This window comes from Dendrobates tinctorius, unplaced genomic scaffold, assembly GCF_039654945.1.
Source record: "Dendrobates tinctorius isolate UK_male_01 unplaced genomic scaffold, ASM3965494v1 ptg000189l, whole genome shotgun sequence".
In the NCBI taxonomy this organism is placed as follows: Eukaryota; Metazoa; Chordata; class Amphibia; order Anura; family Dendrobatidae; genus Dendrobates; species Dendrobates tinctorius.
This window is the reverse complement of record NW_027361856.1, coordinates 9,638,713-9,657,220: the sequence shown is the minus strand read 5'-3', so window position 1 is coordinate 9,657,220 and position 18,508 is coordinate 9,638,713.

Here is an 18,508-nt window from a genome sequence, read left to right as displayed (position 1 = left end):
TTCCAGAATCACCTCCACACCGTTCAGTTTTCTGTGTGTCGCTACCAGCATCAACACAAGCTTCTCTTGACCTGGGCCGATCAAAGCGAAATATATACAGCTCCCACCGCTCTTCCTTCTGCCGAACTCTTCTGAATACCGTACAAACGGTCCACCTGCTGCAGGACTTTCTGAGTGACTTTGTGGGGTGTCAACCATTTCCAATACCTCGGACCATCGCGCTCAAACAAAAGGGAGTCCAGCTCTCTCAGGATGTTCATCCCCAGAACCACCGAAAGGTTCAGCCTCACCTGTGTCTTCACGAGTAACATGCCTTTGGTTCCCAACTTCTGGCCAAACAGCTGCACCTTCATCCACGCAATGCCCGCCACTGGAATTTCCTTATTATTTGCGGCCTTCAGCCTTAACAGATGACCCGACTCCGGTTTGACAGTCCCTTCCAAGTGCGCCTTGAAAAATTTAATTGGCATAGTCGTCACCTCCGATGCGGTATCCACCAAGAACGCCACCTTCTTTCCTGCAAGCTGTACCTCCAGAGTGGGACTCTCTGCAATCAGATCCTCGGAACAGACGTTGGGCGTTGATTTTTGTTCCTGCCTCGTATGCCCAACTATGGCGAGGGCCTCTCTTTTACCAATGGTGGGACTTCAGCTGTCAGCTTCTTCTGGCAGTCTCGCTGCATATGAGCAAGTGCTCGGCATCGCCAACATTGCATCAGTTTTCTTGCCCTACCCCTGGATGTCTCAGGTCTTAAAGCAGTTAACGCCCCCCTGTGGTATAGGTTGATCTCCCATACAGCGGAGTAGAAGGGTTAGTCGGCGTCAAGTATATCGGAGGTATTACCCGAACCTGCATCTGCTGCATCTGCTCCGCCAGGCTTTCCATGGTTTTCTGTAAAGCTGCCATCTGTGCTTGGACAGGGTCTGGTCTCAGCCCTCTTGTATCAGCTACTTGCAGGTTACTCCACTGCAGAGAGAGCTTCACTGCTAAGGTCTGTGCTACCGCTTCTTCCTGTATTTCAGAATAGGTAACATCAGGGGTACTCCGCGCTTTCAGTAACAATTCACTCCTTAGTGTCTCATTCTGTATTCCCTTGATGATCTGATCCTAAAGAACACTGTCAGCATCGGCCTCTGTACCCACGGTCACAGGTGACTTCTTTTTGATCTCCTCATGCAGTTCCTCCAATGCTATAGCATACTGAATCAGGCTTTCTCTGTCTCTCTGGGTCTGAGTGAAAAACTGTACCTGCAGCTGCCCTGCCGCCGCCGCATGATCAAATGTTTTTTTCCAATATCCGAATGATTCAACAAGACTCGGATTTCAACAAGACAACTTTGCGGACATCCCCTCCAAAGCATTCAGCGCGACATCTGGCTGCAGTCGGGGGCTAACACCGTGCAAGGCAACAGGGTTCTTTAACCTGCCTACCCAATTACTGAACAGCAGGTTGTAACCATAAAACTTGGCCAGGTGATTAAGAAGCGCTCCTGTGGCAGAGCAACCCATTAACTGATCTCTACCAGAAACGATGGTCAGGGCCAGTGTTTGGGGCAGGCAGACAAGGCAGCTGCCTGGGGCCCCCTGTGTCTGCAGCCCCTTTATAAAGTGCCCAGAGGGTGAACAGCATTACTTACAGTGAATAGCGCTGTGCATCCTCTGCAGTCCTTGATCATCTCTCCCAAACCACCTCCAATCCCCCCTCTCTCTCCCCTGCGGTGTCAGGTTAGATGAGAGTGAGGGGGAGGGGCACAGCACAGCAGAGGTCAGACCTGGGGCAGGACATGTCTGCAGCCCTGTGTGTGTGTTACCTCCTCCTCATCATGGCTGCTCCTATATCACCATCCTGAGATCTGCACAAATGACATCAGGACCTGATAAGTGTATATATATATATATATATATATATATATGTGTGTGTGTACATGGACAGTATTCAGTGTGTGTGTCTGTATATGTGTATATAGTATGTGTATGCAATTGTGCATATATACAGTATATAATATAATTAAAGTATGTATATCTGTGGTGCATTTCTGTGTATGTGTATATATATATTAGGGTGTTTCATTTTGTATGGTAAAAATTAAAATGTCAAATTTTTGCAGACTTTGCTTATACCCTGAGTCTCACTAATGTAAAAAGTATATATGCCAAATTTCAAGACGATCGAACAATATTTAGAGGTTGCACACTTTTATCAGTTTAATAAAAGTACGCAAAAAAACAGATTTTCAATGTTAAGTATTTTTTGTTAGAAATTCAAAGAATTAAAAACTTAGAATAATAGTGACAATAAACAGTAACATTGATAGGCAGCATCATATGTATTAAATGATTTACACTAATGTGCTGTGAAAGATGCAACTCCTTCTTTTGTTCGCTTGGTGACGGCTTTTCTATGATACTCGACAACTCTTAACAAGAACTGTTTCTGTTGTTCCTCTCTGATGGAATTATTAAACTTCTTTCTCAGAGCAATGCCCCTTTCTGCGGTGTCATGATGAACCACCTTAAGGCTGTGTGCACACGTAAGAGTTTTTTCCGTGTTTTTTAAGCGCCGTAACAACGCTTACAAGAAGCATCCCATTCATTTTAATGAATTCTGCTCTTTTTGTGCATATTGATGCGTTTTTTTCCGTGAAAAAAAACGCATCGCGGTAAAAAACGCAGCATGCTCATTAATTTCGCGGAAAAATCCACATTTCTAACTATTTTCTATGAGGCTGGGGACGCTCTGGAAAAAAACGCATAAAAAAGTGCGTTTTTTATGCAAAAATGCGCGTTTTCTGGGAAGGAGTCAGGTTTTCAGTCTGGAATTTTCTGCATATGTGGGTACATAGCCTAAGAGCATTGATGTAACTTCTTAGTGTATCACTGCAATATTCTTCTACGTCGTGGATCCCAAATAATTCAAAGATATATCTTTGTTTTACTTGTAACAAAATCGCTGAGGTCTTTTCCTTCAAAAACGAGGTTTTTACCTTCCAACCGTTTCAGATCCTTTTTCTTTGCAGGTTTCATTCTGAAATTTTCCAACATCTTCTCCTTCTCAGCCTGACCGATACGTTCATCCAAAAATGCCACTCCTGTTAGTTTCTCACAGATACCAGCTGTGTCTCTTAGCCCCTGAGAGGGCCCGTTCTCTGACAGCTTTTTCTGGATAAAGGCCATAGTCAGATTGTCCCCCCAAGTACATCATAAGGCTAGTAACCCAGGTATTAGGAAACCCCTTTTCTAGGTGGCAGGAGACATTTGTGCAGACTGTGGGGAAGGCTGTGGATTTTCTATATGCAGTATGATCTTTGTCATGCTGAGTTGTTACAAAATTTTGTCTAAAAGGTCACATTCTGTAAGAGGTAAAAACGTGCCGCAAAATCCACAGCAAAATTTGTGCCATGTCCAAATGTGGCATAAAAAGTGTCAATAAGAGGATAGTGTGATATATTGTCATTTTTCTGGCCTTTGTAAAGTTGCTATAGTTTAAGATTTGCATGAAAAAAAACTATAAAAATATACAGTGGCATACAAAAGTTTGGGCACACCTGGTCAAAGTTACTGTTATTGTGAACAGTTAAGCAAGTTGAATATGAAATGATCTCTAAAAGGCCCAAAGTTAAAGATGACACATTTCCTTTGTATTTTAGTCCGGAAAAAAATACTGTCATTTTTTTTTCCATTTTAAATTGCAATGCAAAAGTTTGGGCACCCTTGGAGATTTGTGTGCTCAGAAAACTCTGGAGTTGTAGTACATTGTTCTGCTGTTCAGAGACACCTGCACAAATATGGAATTCATGGAAGAGTCATCACAAGAAAACCTCTCCTGCATCCTTGCCATAACAATCCTTGTGGATTTAGTAGCACACGAGTGTTTCTTTCATTTCCTTGTGATGGTAAATAAAAACTAAAAGCACTTGCTCCTTGGAAGGGAGTCAAGCTCCCAAAAATTCACCACCAGGCACCTTTTCAAGTAACCAAATTCCCTTTCTAGTACTCATTTTCAGTTTAACTACCTACAAAACATAATAGAAACACAACATACACATTAGTGTGATGTCGATGATACATTTCCATGAATTTCAGTACTTTCAGATAAAAGTGATCAAAGTGTGCAACCCCTAAATATTAATCGATTTCCCTAAAATTTTTTACATGGATCTTTTAGATGACTTAGGCCAAGGATTCAAGCAAAGTCATATGAAAATCATAACTTCGGAAAAATGAAACATCCTAATATATATGTATATATATGCATGTACATACAGTATCTAGTATGTGTGTCTGTGTATATTATATATGTATACTGCATGTGTGCAGTATATTGTGAAATACATGTATAAAGTGTATATGTATGTGAGCATACTGTACATACGTTATATGAACTGAATGTTTCTGTGTATATACCTTATATTTGTCCTTGTACACACGGTATGTGTCTGTATACTGTATGTACAATATGTAGTATGTTTCTATATTTATAAAGCATATATGATGTGTGTACATGTATACTGTATATGTGTGTATATGTGCTGTAACCCTAGTGTCGCCATAATAGGGATCAGTTTATGTCTGATGCCTGTGTTTTACATTAGGGCCTGTTCACACTGTCTTTCTTTACTGCACCCCCTGGGTTCTGCCTGAATTCCCTATAGAGCCATAGATTGCAATTAGAGTTGAGCGAAACGGGTCGAAAAAATTCAAAAGTCGCCGACTTTTGGCAAAGTCGGGTTTCATGAAACGAAACCCGACCCTAGGATGAGGTCGGCCACGAGGTCGGCGACTTACGCGCCAAAGTCGCGTTTCAAAAGTTTGTTTTGCGCTCTTTTTCAGCCAATCAGGATCCACGGACACTGTGGGCAATGTGATGACATAGGCACGGGTCACCACCATCTTTCAGAAGGGCATGCAAGTGATTGGCTTGCTTTGGTGGGCGTCACAGGGGGTATAAAAGGGCGTGCACGCCGACCGCCATCTTACTTCTGCCGATCTTAGTATAGGGAGAGGTTGCTGCTGATTCTGTAGGGAGAGCATTAGGCAGGGAAGAAGACAAAAAAACTGCTTCTGCTGCTAGCGATTTGGCCTGCACAACACACAAGTCACTGTGTGTGCAGTGCAAGGGGAGGCTATATTGTGGTGTATCAGTGGTGTTGGTTGTTGGGCTGCCTTCTAAGGCTTCCTGACACGCTGGCATTGCTGTTTACCCACTGCTCCGCAAACTGCTTTTTAAAAGCAATCCAATCTCCCTTATCCTCTCGTCACTTTGGTCACAGGCAGCTGTGCCATCGAGCGTGTCACATAGCGCTCAGATATCAGTGGGCCGCACACAATCCACAAGTGTCCAGTGTCCAAAAGTGTACGCAGAGATTCAAAATCTCCATTATCCTCTCGTCACTTTGGTCACAGGCAGCTGTGCCATCGAGCGTGTCACATAGCGCTCAGATATCAGTGGGCCGCACACAATCCACAAGTGTCCAGTGTCCAAAAGTGTACGCAGAGATTCAAAATCTCCATTATCCTCTCGTCACTTTGGTCACAGGCAGCTGTGCCATCGAGCGTGTCACATAGCGCTCAGATATCAGTGGGCCGCACACAATCCACAAGTGTCCAGTGTCCAAAAGTGTACGCAGAGATTCAAAATCTCCATTATCCTCTCGTCACTTTGGTCACAGGCAGCTGTGCCATCGAACGTGTCACATAGCGCTCAAATATCAGTGGGCCGCACACAATCCACAAGTGTCCAGTGTCCAAAAGTGTACGCAGAGATTCAAAATCTCCATTATCCTCTCGTCACTTTGGTCACAGGCAGCTGTGCCATCGAGCGTGTCACATAGTGCTCAGATATCAGTGGGCCGCACACAATCCACAAGTGTCCAGTGTCCAAAAGTGTACGCAGAGATTCAAAATCTCCATTATCCTCTCGTCACTTTGGTCACAGGCAGCTGTGCCATCGAGCGTGTCACATAGCGCTCAGATATCAGTGGGCCGCACACAATCCACAAGTGTCCACTGTCCACAAGTGTACGCAGAGATTCAAAATCTCCATTATCCTCTCGTCACTTTGGTCACAGGCAGCTGTGCCATCGAGCGTGTCACATAGCGCTCAGATATCAGTGGGCCGCAGACAATCCACAAGTGTCCACTGTCCACAAGTGTACGCAGAGATTCAAAATCTCCATTATCCTCTCGTCACTTTGGTCACAGGCAGCTGTGCCATCGAGCGTGTCACATAGCGCTCAGATATCAGTGGGCCGCACACAATCCACAAGTGTCCACTGTCCACAAGTGTGTGCAGAAATTCTAAAACTCCCCTGTCCTATAGACACCTTGTACCTTGTTTTACATTACTATATAGTTTGTTGGATTTTGTCTACATTTCTACCAAAAATGAGGAAGGCTGGTGGAAGAGGCCGTGGCATTGGGCGGGGGTTGGCAGCTGGTAATGATGGTGTTGGTGGTGGATCTGATGGTAGTGGCAAGAGCAAAATAGGACCAAATGCAGGAGGTGCTGACCCTGCGTCATCGTCTGTCTACATAAGGCCTCGAACGCTTAGTTTTCTAGGAGTTGGCAAACCGCTTTTAAAGGCAGAGCATCAGGAAAAAGTTTTGTCTTACATTGCTGACTCAGCCTCCAGCTCTATCGCCTCCTCTTCTTCAGTTGTAAAAAGTAAAAGCACTGAGTCGTCATTGGAGGCTCATGTTCATGAACCACACCTTTCCTTGTGTCCTTCACCCCAACCAAGATTGAAGGATGACGCAGGCCATACTACTGATTACTCCATGGAGCTGTTTTCACATACCATGCCTGGATTATCAAGTCAAATGGTGAATTACCCAGGCCAAGATGAATCTGACATGGAGTGCACTGATGCACAGCCGCTGATGGATGATTCTGCTAGTACATTCACTCAGAGCACTACATTGTCCTCGCAGTGTACAGAGCCAGATTTTGACCCTGATGAGACTCAGGTGCCCCTTCCCGCACACTATACCACCATACACGGTGACACAGAGAAAGGTGCACATGACATAGAAGAGGAGGTGATGGATGACCCAGTTGTTGACCCAGATTGGCATCCATTGGGGGAAGAGGGTGCTGCTTCCAATAGCTCAGATGAGGAGCATACAGAGCAGACATCGACATCGCAACAGCTGTTATCTGGCAGGCCCGGAGCACTCCAAAGACAGGTTCCAAACATCAAAAGAGTTGCTGGACAGCTTGTCCAGAGGGTCAAAAGATCACAGCGTGCTAGGCCGCAAAATGTCTGCCAAAGTAGGAAGAGTGCAGTGTGGCAGTTTTTTGAACAAAATCCTCATGATCAGGCCAAGGTTATCTGTAAGAAGTGCGCAAAGACCTTTAGCCGAGGGAAAAATCTGAAAAATTTGAATACCAGTTGCATGCTTAGACATTTAACCAGCATGCACTTGCAAGCATGGACACAACACCAAACCTCAAGTGCCACATGTGCAACTGATCACAACGAAGGTAGTCAGCAACGCTACATTGTTTCCCCCACTGTAAGCACACCGGTTAGCACAGTAGCAAATGTTGAGGTGTCGTTGCAAGGCCACAGCAGTCAGGGAATCCCACTGTTATATCAACGAAAGACTGATTCTAGGCCATCAGAAAGAACACCAACTCCATCACCATCATCAACCCTCTCTCAGTCCGCCCTGTCCACCGCTACTTCCACCATATGCAGCTCTCAAGTCCAGCTCACCCTCCCAGACACTATGAGTAGGTCAAGAAAGTACTCAGTCTCTCATCCGCGTACACTGGGTTTGAACGCCCACATTGCCAAACTAATCTCGTTTGAGATGATGCCCTTTCGGTTGGTGGAAAGCACAGCTTTCCGCGAACTCATGGCCTATGCAGTACCACGCTATGACCTACCCAGTCGCCACTTCTTCTCTCGCAAAGCCATCCCAGCCCTCCACCATCATGTGAAAGACCGCATTGTTCATGCACTCAAGCAGTCAGTGAGCGGAAAGGTGCACCTCACAACTGATGCATGGTCCAGTCGGCATGGCCAGGGCCGTTACGTGTCCATCACTGCGCACTGGGTTAATGTGGTGGATGCAGGGTCCACAGGGGACAGCGGTGGTGGGACAGTGCTGCCTAGCCCACGGTCTAGGAAACAGTTGGCTGTAGGCGTTCGACCCTCCTCCTCCTCCTCCTCCTCCAGAAGCGACAGCTCGTCCACAGAGCGCAGTCGTACGAGCACTCCATCTGCAGCTGCCACTGTTGCACACGATGTGTCCCCCTATCGAGCAGCTAGTGGAAAGCGTCAGCAGGCTGTGTTGCAGATGATGTGTTTGGGCGACAGACACACCGCCGAGGTGCTGGCCGAGTACTTGAAACGACAAACTGAGTCATGGCTGGGCAGTGTACATCTTGAGGCAGGCAAGGTAGTTAGTGATAACGGCCGTAATTTTGTGGCAGCCATAGCCCTTTCAAAACTCAGCCACATACCTTGCTTGGCTCACACCTTGAACCTGGTGGTGCAGTGCTTCCTCAAAAATTATCCGGAGTTAACAGCCCTGCTCCAGAAGGTGCGAAGACTGTGCGCGCACATCCGCCGGTCGCCTGTACACTCCGTTCGTATGCAGAAGCTGCAGCGATTGCTCCACCTTCCCAACCACCGCCTCATTATCGACATTGCAACAAGGTGGAACTCCACCCTGCACATGGTGGAGCGGCTGTGCGAGCAGAGGCAGGCCATAATGCATTTGTGGGAAGATACACGGCCAGGCACTTTGAGAGCAGACATGGAGTTGACAGGCGTGCAGTGGTCGAAGCTGAAAGACCTTTGTAAAGTCCTTCAGTGTTTTGAGGAATGCACACGGCTGGTAAGCGCAGACGACGCCATCCTAAGCATGAGCATCCCACTTATGCGTCTGCTCATGCAAACTTTGACGCACCTTAAGGAGCAGGCGTCTGCAGCCAATGTTGATGAGGAGGAAGAGGAGGAGGGAATCCTTGATGACATTCAGCCATTGTCTGCTCAGGGACCTCTCCTGGACGAGGTGGAGGAAGAAGAGGAGGAGGAGGAGGAGGATGATGGGGATGATTACTTAGGGGAGGAGGATGCATCTCGTGGGGCAAGTGAAAATGTTGGCGTGGCAAGGTCTGGTACAGGGTTTGTGCGTGACTGGAGGGATGTGGATTTGCCAGAAAGTGCTCCTCCACCCAGCAATCGCAGTGCATCATTGACACCGGGAACATTGGCCCACATGTCAGATTATGCCTTGCGGATCCTAAAAAGGGACCCCCGCATTGCCAAAATGATGAACGATGACGACTACTGGTTGGCCAGCATCCTGAATCCACGCTATAAAGGCAAATTACAAAACATCATGCCACAGGAGAACCTTGACCTAATATTGGCTAATAAACAAGCAACTCTGGTAAATCGGTTGCTTGAGGCATTCCCAGCACACAGCAGCGGTGATGGTTCTCACACGAGCCGTACGGGCCGGGGGCAGCTTGGCAGAGGTGTTCGTGGTGCACACAGCAGAAGTGGCGTTAGAGACAGGGGTTTCATGACAATGTTGTGGACTGATTTTTCAAATACCGCTCACACAACTGGTAATACTGCATCGATGGAAAGTGACAGGAGACAGCAGTTGTCAACTATGGTTACAAACTACTTTTCCTCCCATATCGATGTTCTCCCACACAGGTCATTCCCCTTTGACTATTGGGCCGCTAAACTGGACACCTGGCCTGAATTGGCCCAATATGCCTTACAGGAGCTCGCTTGCCCAGCTGCAAGTGTGCTATCGGAAAGAGTCTTCAGTGCAGCTGGATCAATCCTGACAGAAAAAAGGACCCGTCTGTCTACCCAAAATGTGGATGATCTAACCTTCATTAAAATGAACCACGCATGGGTTTCCAAGGATTTTGTGCAATGACGTACAATCCATACTGGGCCTAACACCGTCTGAGCCTGCCTCATGCTGTATAGACATATATTTTGAATGTGTACGCTATCCATACATGTTATCCGGGGATACGGTACCCCTTCTAACCTTTGTGCAATGACGTGCAATCCATACTGGGCCTAACACTGTCTGAGCCTGCCTCATGCTGTATAGACATATATTTTGAATGTGTACGCTATCCATACATGTTATCCAGGGATACGGTACCCTTTCTAACCTTTGTGCAATGACGTGCAATCCATACTGGGCCTAACACCGTCTGAGCCTGCCTCATGCTGTATAGACATATATTTTGAATGTGTACGCTATCCATACATGTTATCCGGGGATACGGTACCCTTTCTAACCTTTGTGCAATGACGTGCAATCCATACTGGGCCTAACACCGTCTGAGCCTGCCTCATGCTGTATAGACATATATTTTGAATGTGTACGCTATCCATACATGTTATCCGGGGATACGGTACCCTTTCTAACCTTTGTGCAATGACGTGCAATCCATACTGGGCCTAACACCGTCTGAGCCTGCCTCATGCTGTATAGACATATATTTTGAATGTGTACGCTATCCATACATGTTATCCGGGGATACGGTACCCCTTCTAACCTTTGTGCAATGACGTGCAATCCATACTGGGCCTAACACCGTCTGAGCCTGCCTCATGCTGTATAGACATATATTTTGAATGTGTACGCTATCCATACATGTTATCCGGGGATACGGTACCCCTTCTAACCTTTGTGCAATGACGTGCAATCCATACTGGGCCTAACACCGTCTGAGCCTGCCTCATGCTGTATAGACATATATTTTGAATGTGTACGCTATCCATACATGTTATCCGGGGATACGGTACCCCTTCTAACCTTTGTGCAATGACGTGCAATCCATACTGGGCCTAACACCGTCTGAGCCTGCCTCATGCTGTATAGACATATATTTTGAATGTGTACGCTATCCATACATGTTATCCGGGGATACGGTACCCCTTCTAACCTTTGTGCAATGACGTGCAATCCATACTGGGCCTAACACCGTCTGAGCCTGCCTCATGCTGTATAGACATATATTTTGAATGTGTACGCTATCCATACATGTTATCCGGGGATACGGTACCCCTTCTAACCTTTGTGCAATGACGTGCAATCCATACTGGGCCTAACACTGTCTGAGCCTGCCTCATGCTGTATAGACATACACTCACTGGCCACTTTATTAGGTACACCATGCTAGTAACGGGTTGGACCCCCTTTTACCTTCAGAACTGCCTCAATTCTTCGTGGCGGAGATTCAACAAGGTGCTGGAAGCATTCCTCAGAGATTTTGGACCATATTGACATGATGGCATCACACAGTTGGCGCAGATTTGTCGGCTGCACATCCCTGATGCGAATCTCCCGTTCCACCACATCCCAAAGATGCTCTATTGGATTGAGATCTGGTGACTGAGGAGGCCATTTGAGTACAGTGAACTCATTGTCATGTTCAAGAAACCAATCTGAGATGATTCGAGCTTTATGACATGGCGCATTATCCTGCTGAAAGTAGCCATCAGATGTTGGGTACATTGTGGTCATAAAGGGATGGACATGGTCAGCAACAATACTCAGGTAGGCTGTGGTGTTGCAACGATGCTCAATTGGTACCAAGGGGCCCAAAGAGTGCCAAGAAAAAATTCCCCACACCATGACACCACCACCACCAGCCTGAACCGTTGATACAAGGCAGGATGGATCCATGCTTTCATGTTGTTTACGCCAAATTCTGACCCTACCATCCGAATGTCGCAGCAGAAATCGAGACTCATCAGACCAGGCAACGTTTTTCCAATCTTCTACTGTCCAATTTCGATGAGCTTGTGCAAATTGTAGCCTCAGTTTCCTGTTCTTTGCTGAGAGGAGTGGTACCCGGTGTGGTCTTCTGCTGCTGTAGCCCATCTGCCTCAAAGTTCGACGCACTGTGCGTTCAGAGATGCTCTTCTGCCTACCTTGGTTGTAACGGGTGGCAATTTGAGTCACTGTTGCCTTTCTATCAGCTCAAACCAGTCTGCCCATTCTCCTCTGACCTCTGGCATCAACAAGGCATTTCCGGCCACAGAACTGCCGCTCACTGGATTTTTTTTCTTTTTCGGACCATTCTCTGTAAACCCTAGAGATGGTTGTGCGTGAAAATCCCAGTAGATCAGCAGTTTCTGAAATACTCAGACCAGCCCTTCTGGCACCAACAATCATGCCACGTTCAAAGGCACTCAAATCACCTTTCTTCCCCATACTGATGCTCGGTTTGAACTGCAGGAGATTGTCTTGACCATGTCTACATGCCTAAATGCACTGAGTTGCCGCCATGTGATTGGCTGATTAGAAATTAAGTCTTAACACACAGTTGGACAGGTGTACCTAATAAAGTGGCCAGTGAGTGTATATTTTGAATGTGTACGCTATCCATACATGTTATCCAGGGATACGGTACCCTTTCTAACCTTTGTGCAATGACGTGCAATCCATACTGGGCCTAACACCATCTGAGCCTGCCTCATGCTGTATAGACATATATTTTGAATGTGTACGCTATCCATACATGTTATCCGGGGATACGGTACCCCTTCTAACCTTTGTGCAATGACGTGCAATCCATACTGGGCCTAACACCGTCTGAGCCTGCCTCATGCTGTATAGACATATATTTTGAATGTGTACGCTATCCATACATGTTATCCGGGGATACGGTACCCCTTCTAACCTTTGTGCAATGACGTGCAATCCATACTGGGCCTAACACCGTCTGAGCCTGCCTCATGCTGTATAGACATATATTTTGAATGTGTACGCTATCCATACATGTTATCCGGGGATACGGTACACCTTCTAACCTTTGTGCAATGACGTGCAATCCATACTGGGCCTAACACCGTCTGAGCCTGCCTCATGCTGTATAGACATATATTTTGAATGTGTACGCTATCCATACATGTTATCCAGGGATACGGTACCCTTTCTAACCTTTGTGCAATGACGTGCAATCCATACTGGGCCTAACACCATCTGAGCCTGCCTCATGCTGTATAGACATACATTTTGAATGTGTACGCTATCCATACATGTTATCCGGGGATACGGTACCCCTTCTAACCTTTGTGCAATGACGTGCAATCCATACTGGGCCTAACACCGTCTGAGCCTGCCTCATGCTGTATAGACATATATTTTGAATGTGTACGCTATCCATACATGTTATCCGGGGATACGGTACCCTTTCTAACCTTTGTGCAATGACGTGCAATCCATACTGGGCCTAACACCGTCTGAGCCTGCCTCATGCTGTATAGACATATATTTTGAATGTGTACGCTATCCATACATGTTATCCAGGGATACGGTACCCTTTCTAACCTTTGTGCAATGACGTGCAATCCATACTGGGCCTAACACCGTCTGAGCCTGCCTCATGCTGTATAGACATATATTTTGAATGTGTACGCTATCCATACATGTTATCCGGGGATACGGTACCCCTTCTAACCTTTGTGCAATGACGTGCAATCCATACTGGGCCTAACACCGTCTGAGCCTGCCTCATGCTGTATAGACATATATTTTGAATGTGTACGCTATCCATACATGTTATCCGGGGATACGGTACCCCTTCTAACCTTTGTGCAATGACGTGCAATCCATACTGGGCCTAACACCGTCTGAGCCTGCCTCATGCTGTATAGACATATATTTTGAATGTGTACGCTATCCATACATGTTATCCGGGGATACGGTACCCCTTCTAACCTTTGTGCAATGACGTGCAATCCATACTGGGCCTAACACCGTCTGAGCCTGCCTCATGCTGTATAGACATATATTTTGAATGTGTACGCTATCCATACATGTTATCCGGGGATACGGTACCCTTTCTAACCTTTGTGCAATGACGTGCAATCCATACTGGGCCTAACACCGTCTGAGCCTGCCTCATGCTGTATAGACATATATTTTGAATGTGTACGCTATCCATACATGTTATCCGGGGATACGGTACCCTTTCTAACCTTTGTGCAATGACGTGCAATCCATACTGGGCCTAACACCGTCTGAGCCTGCCTCATGCTGTATAGACATATATTTTGAATGTGTACGCTATCCATACATGTTATCCGGGGATACGGTACCCTTTCTAACCTTTGTGCAATGACGTGCAATCCATACTGGGCCTAACACCGTCTGAGCCTGCCTCCTGAGACATATATTTTGAATGTGTACGCTATCCATACATGTTATCCAGGGATACGGTACCCTTTCTAACCTTTGTGCAATGACGTGCAATCCATACTGGGCCTAACACCGTCTGAGCCTGCCTCATGCTGTATAGACATATATTTTGAATGTGTACGCTATCCATACATGTTATCCGGGGATACGGTACCCTTTCTAACCTTTGTGCAATGACGTGCAATCCATACTGGGCCTAACACCGTCTGAGCCTGCCTCATGCTGTATAGACATATATTTTGAATGTGTACGCTATCCATACATGTTATCCGGGGATACGGTACCCCTTCTAACCTTTGTGCAATGACGTGCAATCCATACTGGGCCTAACACCGTCTGAGCCTGCCTCATGCTGTATAGACATATATTTTGAATGTGTACGCTATCCATACATGTTATCCGGGGATACGGTACCCCTTCTAACCTTTGTGCAATGACGTGCAATCCATACTGGGCCTAACACTGTCTGAGCCTGCCTCATGCTATATAGACATATATTTTGAATGTGTACGCTATCCATACATGTTATCCAGGGATACGGTACCCTTTCTAACCTTTGTGCAATGACGTGCAATCCATACTGGGCCTAACACCGTCTGAGCCTGCCTCATGCTGTATAGACATATATTTTGAATGTGTACGCTATCCATACATGTTATCCGGGGATACGGTACCCTTTCTAACCTTTGTGCAATGACGTGCAATCCATACTGGGCCTAACACCGTCTGAGCCTGCCTCATGCTGTATAGACATATATTTTGAATGTGTACGCTATCCATACATGTTATCCAGGGATACGGTACCCTTTCTAACCTTTGTGCAATCACGTGCAATCCATACTGGGCGTGAGAACGGCTGGCGAGCTGTTAAGCAAGCTACAGCACCTGTCCAGACAAGTACAGGGATTCCCTAGCGAGGAGACTTATTTGATTGTTTTCTATGTTGGGACAGCAATTTTTGGGGAGCACTATACTCTGGAGAATGATAGATGGGGCCCACCATACACTGGAACATTCCAAAGGTGGACATCAGACACTGGAGCAGCATTTACAGGGCCCATTATACACTAGAGCATTAGAAATGGGGCCCATTATGTTTGGAGCATTATTTGGGCCCATAAGACAGTGGAGCTTCATCCATGGGGACCAACATATACTGTAGCATTATGTGGAGCTCATCATATACTGTTTCAAACATTATATGGGACCAATGATTTTGTATGGAGAAATAGATGGGCCTCGTCATGAGATGTAAAAAGTGAGGTATTTTTCATTGTACTATACCGCTATTTCTCTGCCGTATCGGAGCATGATGAGTTGTGGTATGTGTTAAAGGGGCGCTCTTTCGCCCAGGGCACATGAAAACCTGCAGCCAGCCCTCCCCCCCCACAAATTTAGCCAAATAACCCCCATTTTTCAGTGCGTAACTTGTATTATGAAGTTAATTAAGGTTGACAAGCTTAAGTAAGAAGAATTGATGCTTTTGGCATTCAAATGGGCACTGTAGGTGTGTTTCCTGTCCTCCTCTCACTGCCGACTTTTATTCCCCATTGACTTACATTGGGTTTCGTGTTTCGGGACGACCCCGACTTTTCCCTATAATCGGACGATCTTGCTCGACCCGACTTTTGGAAAAGTCGGGTTTCACAAAACGAAACGCGACCCTAAAAAAGCAAAAGTCGCTCAACTCTAATTGCAATGACAGGAATGGAGTTCACATGAATTCCACATGTGATTTTTTTTTTTCTGAACGTGTCCGTCTGTCCCAACAGCCATAGAAAAGTGGACGCTTTTAGACGAAAAAACAGAAGCAGACTCTGAGGATAGGTGCACATGATCAGTAATCGCTGCAGGTCAGATGCTGTGTACTTGTGCAGGTCCAGATGTTATAGTATAGTGGATGGGATTTCAAGAAATCCTATGCCCACTATGCGTCCACAGGCGCCGGCGGCTCACCTGCAGAGACGGACATGCGTGAACAGACATCCACGGCTCACCCGCACAGACGGACATACGTGCACAGACATCCGCGGCTCACCCGCAGAGAGACGGACATGCATGCACAGACGCCCGCGGCTCACCCGCAGAGACGGACATGCGTGCACAGACGCCCGCGGCTCACTCGCAGAGACGGACATGCGTGCACAGACGCCCGCGGCTCACCCGCAGAGACGGACATGCGTGCACAGACGCCCGCGGCTCACTCGCAGAGACGGACATGCGTGCACAGACATCCATGGCTCACCCGCAGAGACGGACATGCGTGCACAGATGTCCGCGACTCACCCGCAGAGACGGACATGCGTGCACAGACATCCACGGCTCACCCGCACAGACGGACATGCGTGCACAGACGCCCGTGGCTCACCCGCAGAGACGGACATGCGTGCACAGACGCAAGCGGCTCACCCGCAGAGACGGACATGCGTGCTCAGATGCCCGCGGCTCACCCGCAGAGAGACGGACATGCATGCACAGACGCCCGCGGCTCACCCGCACAGACGGACATGCGTGCACAGATGCCCACGGCTCACCCGCAGAGAGACGGACATGCATGCACAGACGCCCGCGGCTCACCCGCAGAGACGGACATGCGTGCACAGACGCCCGCGGCTCACTCGCAGAGACGGACATGCGTGCACAGACATCCATGGCTCACCCGCAGAGACGGACATGCGTGCACAGATGTCCGCGACTCACCCGCAGAGACGGACATGCGTGCACAGACATCCACGGCTCACCCGCACAGACGGACATGCGTGCACAGACGCCCGCGGCTCACCCGCAGAGACGGACATGCGTGCACAGACGCCCGCGGCTCACCCGCAGAGACGGACATGCGTGCACAGATGCCCGCGGCTCACCCGCAGAGAGACGGACATGCATGCACAGACGCCTGCGGCTCACCCGCACAGACGGACATGCGTGCACAGATGCCCACGGCTCACCCGCAGAGAGACGGACATGCATGCACAGACGCCCGCGGCTCACCCGCAGAGACGGACATGCATGCACAGACGCCCGCGGCTCACCCGCAGAGACAGACATGCATGCACAGACGCCCGCGGCTCACCCGCAGAGACGGACATGCGTGCACAGACATCCGCGGCTCACCCGCACAGACGGACATGCGTGCACAGACGCCCGCGGCTCACCCGCAGAGACGGACATGCGTGCACAGACGCCCGCAGCTCACCCGCAGAGACAGACATGCGTGCACAGATGCCCGCGGCTCACCCACAGAGACGGACATGCGTGCACAGACATCCGCGGATCACCCGCACAGACGGACATGCGTGCACAGACGCCCGCGGCTCACCCGCAGAGACGGACATGCGTGCACAGACAACCACGGCTCACCCGCAGAGACGGACATGCGTGCACAGACGCCCGCGGCTCACCCGCAGAGACGGACATGCATGCACAGACATCCGCGGATCACCCGCACAGACGGACATGCGTGCACAGACGCCCGCGGTTCACCCACAGAGACGGACATGCGTGCACAGACATCCGCGGCTCACCCGCAGAGACGGACATGCGTGCACAGACGCCCGCGGCTCACCCGCAGAGACGGACATGCGTGCACAGACATCCACGGATCACCCGCACAGACGGACATGCGTGCACAGACGCCCGCGGCTCACCCACAGAGACGGACATGCGTGCACAGACATCCGCGGCTCACCCGCAGAGACGGACATGCGTGCACAGACGCCCGCGGCTCACCCGCAGAGACGGACATGCGTGCACAGACGCCCGCGGCTCACCCACAGAGACGGACATGCGTGCACAGACATCCGCGGCTCACCCGCAGAGACGGACATGCGTGCACAGACATCCACGGATCACCCGCACAGACGGACATGCCTGCACAGACGCCCGCGGCTCACCCACAGAGACGGACATGCGTGCACAGACGCCCGCGGCTCACCCGCAGAGACGGACATGCGTGCACAGGCGCCCGCGGCTCACCCACAGAGACGGACATGCGTGCACAGACGCCCGCGGCTCACCCGCAGAGACGGACATGCGTGCACAGACATCCGCGGCTCACCCACACAGACGGCCATGCGGCATGTCTCACCAGATCACGTCTATTTATCTTGTGTAGACGCAATAAATCTCACCCGTACAATGTATTGGACACAGTGAATCCGCACGGTTCAGTGATCACATGTGGAGTCACCTGCGTTCAATAGCCGGCAGCAGACATGTTCTGCATGTGCACTTGACCTAAGAAAATAAATCAGTCAATTTCAGAAAAACAAAACAAATTCATTTGACTTCTGCTTATGTCAGTGCA